The sequence below is a fragment of the Lycium barbarum genome, chromosome 4 (genome assembly GCF_019175385.1).
Source record: "Lycium barbarum isolate Lr01 chromosome 4, ASM1917538v2, whole genome shotgun sequence".
In the NCBI taxonomy this organism is placed as follows: Eukaryota; Viridiplantae; Streptophyta; class Magnoliopsida; order Solanales; family Solanaceae; genus Lycium; species Lycium barbarum.
In genome coordinates this window covers 15039089-15046272 of record NC_083340.1, presented here as the reverse complement: position 1 = coordinate 15046272, position 7184 = coordinate 15039089, and the positions used below count along the sequence as shown (strand labels likewise).

General features: G+C 38.0%; 1 pseudogene; it reads left to right on the top strand.

The window, feature by feature from the left end:
• Positions 1 to 622: 622 nt before the first annotated feature.
• Positions 623 to 5901, top strand: LOC132635316 (protein argonaute 4A-like; annotated as a pseudogene).
• Positions 5902 to 7184: the final 1283 nt, after the last annotated feature.

Below are 7184 nucleotides of genomic sequence, written 5' to 3'. Positions count from 1 at the left end.
GTGGCATTAATACAGACAAATTCTTTGGTCTATGTTATGTGCTGAGCTTGTGTTTCTTCATCTTCTCGAATCTATTATTCTTCCTGCTTTGACTCCTTAATGATATGTGGTTGTATTTGTACTGTCCTATCTGCCACCACATTTGAAGCATTTTGCTGCCTGCATAAAGGGTTTGAAATCTATCCTCTTTTCCACCCCTTACCTGTATTGACAATTCTCTGATTATAATTCTTATTGCCACAGACTGCAGCATGTCTGAATTTCACTGGAGATAAAAATTCTGAGCTTGTCTAGCCTTTGTCCTGTTGATATGTCTGTTAAAATTACACCATGTTACAACATTCAATCATATCACATCATTTTTGTTTTGTTCTTTTTGGTACCAATTAAAATATTGATTAGTAAATTTGAATTCACTTACTGATCATTTAGAGGTATTAACAAACTGACAGCATATATAAAGCAGACTTGATTATATTTAGGTCTTTTCCCACCTGAAAGATGATACTGTATCATTTTGTAAAGCTAATGGCACTTACAATTCCATTACTATTGCTTTTAACTTCTATCTGAATATATTAATGAATTGAGTTTAGTTTCTTTGGTCTTAGGTTAATTACTAGAAATGGCATCTGCTAAAGATGAAGCTACAACAACAAAACCAAACCGTGCTCCTATGGCTCGGCAAGGAATAGGTTCAAAAGAAAGATTCGCCTACTCACCAACCATTTTAAAGTAGGGATAACCAATTCTGATGGGCACTTCTACCATTATAGTGTAAGCTTTCATCTATTTATATTACATTCAATTTCATTGAGCCGAAGTACAATGTGCAACCTGACTTGAATAAATCTCAAAATTGAACTGGATAATAATGATCATTATTGCCTCAGGTTGCTCTAAATTATGAAGACGGAAATCCCGTAGAGGTAAAAGGCATTGGACGAAAAATTCTTGACAAGGTCCAACAAACATATTCAATAGAGCTGGCCAACAAAAATTTTGCCTATGACGGGGAGAAGAGCCTGTTCACTATTGGTGCACTACCGGGTAACAAGTTTGAGTTCACTGTTGTCCTGGAGGATATCTCTTCGTCTAGGTGCAGTTCCGAACTTTCTTTTTAGCATCTCTATTAAATGCTTTCCTTTTAATATAAACCAATTGTATTTATCAACTAAAGTTTTGCTTCATGTGTACAGAAGCACTCGAGTCAGCCCTGAAGGGAGCCCCAGTGAAGTTGATCGGAAAAGGTCAAAGAGGCAGCCTTAATCCAAGGCATATAAAGTGGTAATTAAGTATGCTGCGAGAATACCGATGCAAGCAATTGCCAACGCACTACGGGGACAAGACTCTGAACAGTACCAAGAGGCTGTGAGAGTGCTTGATATAGTTCTGAGGCAGCATGCTGCCAAACGGTATGGAGTTAGCTTATTTTTCTGCTTTGATAACTTTTCTGGTTTACTAAAACTCGTGTTTTTTTGTTACAGGGGCTGCCTTATTGTGCGCCAATCTTTTTTCCACAATGAGCCTAGAAACTTCGTTGATCTTGGTGGAGGAGTCCTAGGATGCCGAGGTTTCCATTCAAGCTTTCGGGCCACGCAAGGAGGCCTTTCGTTGAACATGGGTAAATTTTTATCCAGAAAATCACTACATTTTCTCATCCCCAATTCACTATCTTATAACTTATGAATTTGCAGATGTATCAACCACAATGATTGTGCAGCCTGGGCCATTGATAGACTTCCTTCTTGCGAATCAAAATGCAAGAGATCCTTACCAGATTGATTGGTCCAAGGTAATTATTACTCATTCTCTTTGTCCTGCAACAGTAACTTTTTAATTTTCATATTTGCTCCTCTGTCCAGGCAAAGAGGACGCTGAAGAGTCTGAGGATCACGGCCAGCCCCTCAAATAGGGAATTCAAAATCACCGGCCTCACAGAAAAGCCTTGCAAAGAGCAGACGTCAGTTTGTTCATTATGAATCCATTTTTCCTTTTCACATTTTCTTGACTGATTTGCTATGGAGCACATATTACATCTCAGTTGTTTTGCATTTCAGTTTCATGTTGAAGCAGAAAAGTGGAAGTGGGGAAGTGCAAGAGGTTGAGACTACTGTTTATGAGTACTTCACTCATCATCGCCGTATTCCTTTGCGATATTCTGGAGATTTCCCTTGCATTAACGTTGGCAAACCAAAACACCCAACTTTTATTCCTCTTGAGGTACTAGACAAGTTACATTTCATATATGCAGCTTTTAAGGTTGTGACCTCACAATTTTTCCTTCTGTCTTGTCAGCTTTGTTCTCTGGTGTCTCTGCAGCGCTACACCAAGGCGTTGTCCAATCTACAAAGAGCAGCCCTTGTAGAAAAATCCCGGCAAAAGCCCCAAGAAAGGATGAGAACATTGACTGATGTAAGCTCTTGAATTAATTGTAGCTTGTCCTCATTTCATTCAAGCTATGCATTTCACTGTCGTGTAAAATTGCAGGCTCTAAAGACCAGCAACTATAAGGCTGACCCTCTTCTTGAATCTGCTGGTATTTCAATCAATGATCAGTTTACTCAAGTCGAAGGTCGTGTCTTGCCAACACCAAAGGTGACATAGTCGATGTTCAATGTCCTTCTGTTGTTGATCTCTTGTAGATTATAGACTTTGAGTTTGTACAGTATGGCTGACAAGACTCAACATTTCTTATTACTTGTACTACAGTTGAGGGTAGGGCATCAACAAGACTTGCTTCCTATAAAAGGAAGGTGGAATTTTAACCAGAAGGTAGGTATCTCCTCAACATTTTTTACTTTCTCCCCATGATTAATCAATGCTAGTCCACTGAATTGGAGTCTTAACAAAACAGCAATTGGTTGTACCGGCCAAACTCGAGCGTTGGGCAGTTGTGAACTTCTCTGCCCGCTGTGATATCCGTAAGCTTTGTATGGATCTACAAAGGTGTGGGAAAATGAAAGGAATGGTGAGTACCTTTCCAACTCTGGGGTGTAATATGTGCGTGTGTGTTTGTTTAAATCATACTTCTGCTTCATTAATGTGTTCTATCATCTATGTAGTTTATCAATCCACCATTTGCTCATATCTTTGAGGAGAATCAGCAGTTCAGGCGCAACCCTGCTCCTGTGAGAGTTGAGAAGATGCTAGAACTGTTGAGATCAAAACTTCCAGATGCACCTCAGTTCCTTCTCTGCATCCTACCAGAGAGAAAGAACTCTGACCTTTATGGTTTCTTTCTAAGAACCAACTAATCTTCGTTTCTTCTGGATCTTACATTTGAAATTTTTATATAATAATGTTTCTGGTAATTTTCCCTATTGAAGGCCCCTGGAAGAAAAGGAACTTAGCTAATCTTGGAGTTGTTACACAATGCATTGCTCCTACAAAGGTCAATGATCAGTACCTTACCAATGTGCTCCTGAAGATCAATGCAAAGGCAAGATTTGAATTGACAAAAAGTTTTTACACCAATTATTAGCGACTCCTGATTGATTAAACATCTCTTCTATATCTGGTGCTTCTTTGCAGCTGGGAGGCATGAATTCCTTTTTGACTATGGAGCTTAACCCTGTATTACCTCAGATTTCAAAAGTCCCAACTATCATTATTGGGATGGATGTCTCTCATGGCTCACCTATGTTCCATCCATTGCAGCGGTAGTAAAAGATTATTGCTCGTTTTATACTCTGCTTACTTCTCTTGGTCTTAGATAACACTGATTTTTGTATTTGAAATCACCAGGTGGTTAGTTCTAGACAATGGCCCTTTATTTCACGCTATCGAGCAGCTGTTTGTACTCAGTCACCAAAGCTGGAGATGATAGATTCTTTGTACAAGAAAGTATCAGATACTGAAGATGAGGGCCTTTTCAGGTAGTTGCTGACTCAATGTCGTTGTTCGTTTTTAAATGTTTATATTTATTGTGTCGAGCTGATTATAATTGATACTAGAATACTCTCTATGCTATGTAGTACATTGAATGTCCCCATTTTTGTTGCTTAAGAAGTTTGTCATGTTTCCAGGGAGCTGTTGAAGGACTTCTACACAAGTTCTAACAAAGTGAAACCTGAACATATCATTATTTTCAGGTATAATTTCTAAAGCAAGTTAAGCGAACTGATTCAGTCTTGAAACAGTTGCTCAAATGTAGTTCTGTGAATCTGGAACTAGATGTTGTTGTCCCATATCTACATTTTGTCCAAAGTTTCCCCTATTCGTCACAATCTTTTCTCCCCTTCTCGAGTAGACTTGAAGCAAAAACATAAAAACAATGGAAGACATTACTTCTGAGGGCTTTAATTCTTGTGTGTACCTGCACTATGCTTTAAAGTTCTCTAATTTAGTGTTATTGATTTTATGGAACATCTAACTTAAGGATAGACTTAAACTATTACATCACAGCACTACTCTCGAGACCAAAGTATATTTTATGGTTCTTCTCATTCCTGCACATTAAAAGTTTATCATTACTAATGATTAAGCTTCCATCGATGTACAGAGATGGAGTTAGTGAGTCCCAGTTCAACCAAGTCATAAACATCGAGCTGAATCAAATTATCGAGGTTTGAATGTGCAGTAACAGCAGCTTAGTTTTTCCATGGCACCTGTTCTCTTTCTGATCACTAAATATGACTGTATTCTCTAGGCCTGCAATCATTTGGAGGAAAATTGGTCTCCAAAGTTCACAGTCATTGTTGCACAAAAGAACCACCACACAAAGTTTTTCCGGACCAACTCACCGGATAATGTTCCTCCTGGTTTGTACTTTTAGCTACCTAGCTTGCATTATTAGTGGAGTATATTTTGATTGATTGGTTCTGTAGAAACTTCCTTGAAATATCTTTCTATGCCAGTGTGATTGATAATGCCATCTGCCATCCAAAGACCAATGACTTCTACATGTGTGCTCATAATGGGCCTATTGTGAGTTTGTAAATCCCTTCTTTGAGTCAGCTCCGCGATTCTTATTAATTGCTTCCCGTGATGAGTTTCTGTCATCTTTGTGCTATTCAGGGAACAACACGACCCACACACTACCATGTTCTGCATGATGAAATTGGATTCTCAGCAGATGACATGCAAGAGCTAGTCTATTCTCTGTCTTACGTTTAAGCAAGCAATCTCCTTCTATGAATGGATGCTACTACTTGTTCAAATTCTTCCTTGAGAGGTTTCATTTATCTTTTCTACTACTGGACTGCAGGTATCAGAGGAGTACCACAGCCATCTCTGTAGGTAAGAATAATCATTATGTTTTTCTAGTAGTGCTTTTTCTGAAATTATGATTCTTTACTGGCTTTTAAGGTGTTAACGATAGAATATGATCACATACTATTCCTCCTATGGTGATCTGATGAACTTCGTTTTCTTTCCGTGCAGTTGCACCTATATGTTATGCCCACTTGGCAGCAGCACAGGTGGCGCAGTTTATAAAGTTTGATGAACTGTCAGAGACATCCTCGAGCCATGGTGGAGTTACGACAGCTGGTGTTGTTCCGGTCCCTGCATTGCCTCGACTTCACAAGAATGTGCGCAGTTCGATGTTCTTCTGCTGAGTCCTACACCTGGAAAATAGATTTGGAGAAAAAACCTACTCTTAGGGGAAATTTCTGGGTTCTGTAATGATGAGTCTTAGAACTCAGTATTATCACTGGAAGTCTGGTATTTTTTGTCAACATTTATCTAAACCACTGTTGGTGGAGAAAACTCTCTTATGCTAATTTCTGGTTATGTTGCGATGAATGCCAGAAATAAGTAAATTATAGTCCTTGTGCCATTGCATTGGCTTGTTTATGTGAAAGAGGTTTTAGAAACTCTAGTTTTGCTATTAACCTTTCTGCAAAATATTACTTAAAACTATATGACAAGAAATTTGGTGCCCCTTGAGATTTGATATGAGACAGGTCTACTTACGTGCATATTCTGTTGTCTTTGCTAACTTAATGCTTTTCCTTTTTTCCTTCGTTCATCTCTGGTTTTTATTGTCAGCCACAAGTTTATAGAAATTCTTTGTACTGTTGATAGCAAATGGTTAAGACAAAAAAATTGATTATTTCATCATTTTATTTGGAAAATCAGGGAGAGATTCGACAATCCATTACAGTATTGTCCTGTTCCACGGAATGAGTTTCTCTTAAAATTAATAAGAGGCTATTCAAGTTAAAGATTTTTGTGAATATTTGATTTTCACCATCACTTTGTCCAGAACCACGCTCATTAGTCATTACCACCACTATCATTGCCAAAATTACCCAAACTTACAGGTATGTCGCCAACCATTCCTCTGGCAACTGCATACGCCATGTTAACCACCACAACGGGAACTGCCAGCCACTATATAGAGGTTACCAACACTTCATACAAGCTAAAACTATTGGTCTTACCCCCATTAATGGAGATACACCTGTGAAAAAAGATTTGAAGAGAAAAACTACTCTTAGGGGAAATTTCTGGTTCTGTAATGGTGAATCTTAGAACTCAATATTATCGCTGGTGGTCTCAAGGCTTTTTTTCAACATTTCTCTAAGCCACTGTTGGTGGAAAAAACAAACTTACTGTTATTTCTGGTTATGTTATGATGAATGCCAGGAGTCAGTAAATTATAGTCCTTCTGCTGTTGTGTCTCTTGCATAAACCATTACATTGGCTTTGTTTATATGATAGAGTGGTTTGAGGGAACTCTAGCTTTGCTATCTAGACCTTTCTGCAAAACATTAATCTATATGACGAGTTTTGGTGGCCCTTTATGAGACAGGTCTAATTAGGTGCTTATCCCAATTGTCTTTGCTAACTTAATGCTTTTCCTCTTTTTTTCTTAGTTCATCCCTGGTGTTTATTGTCAGCCTCAAGTTTATAAAAAAATATTTTACTGTTGATAACAAATGGTTAAGACAAAAGAATTGATTATTCAATCATTTTATTTAGAAAATCACTCATTTGATTGGAGAGAATCGACAATATCCTATACCAGGGAAGAAGTTCCTCCTATAAAATTAATATGAGGCTATTCAAGTTAAAAGAGTTTTGTGAATATGGCTCCAGTTTGAGTTGCAAACATTCTTGATCTTATTATTTGGAATCATTGTTTATCCCGAAATCGGATAATCAATTAAATTTGTAAGTGGGTATAGGATATGTGCTCGGATCTTGATGTATGCTAGATAGAGGAAATGTACATG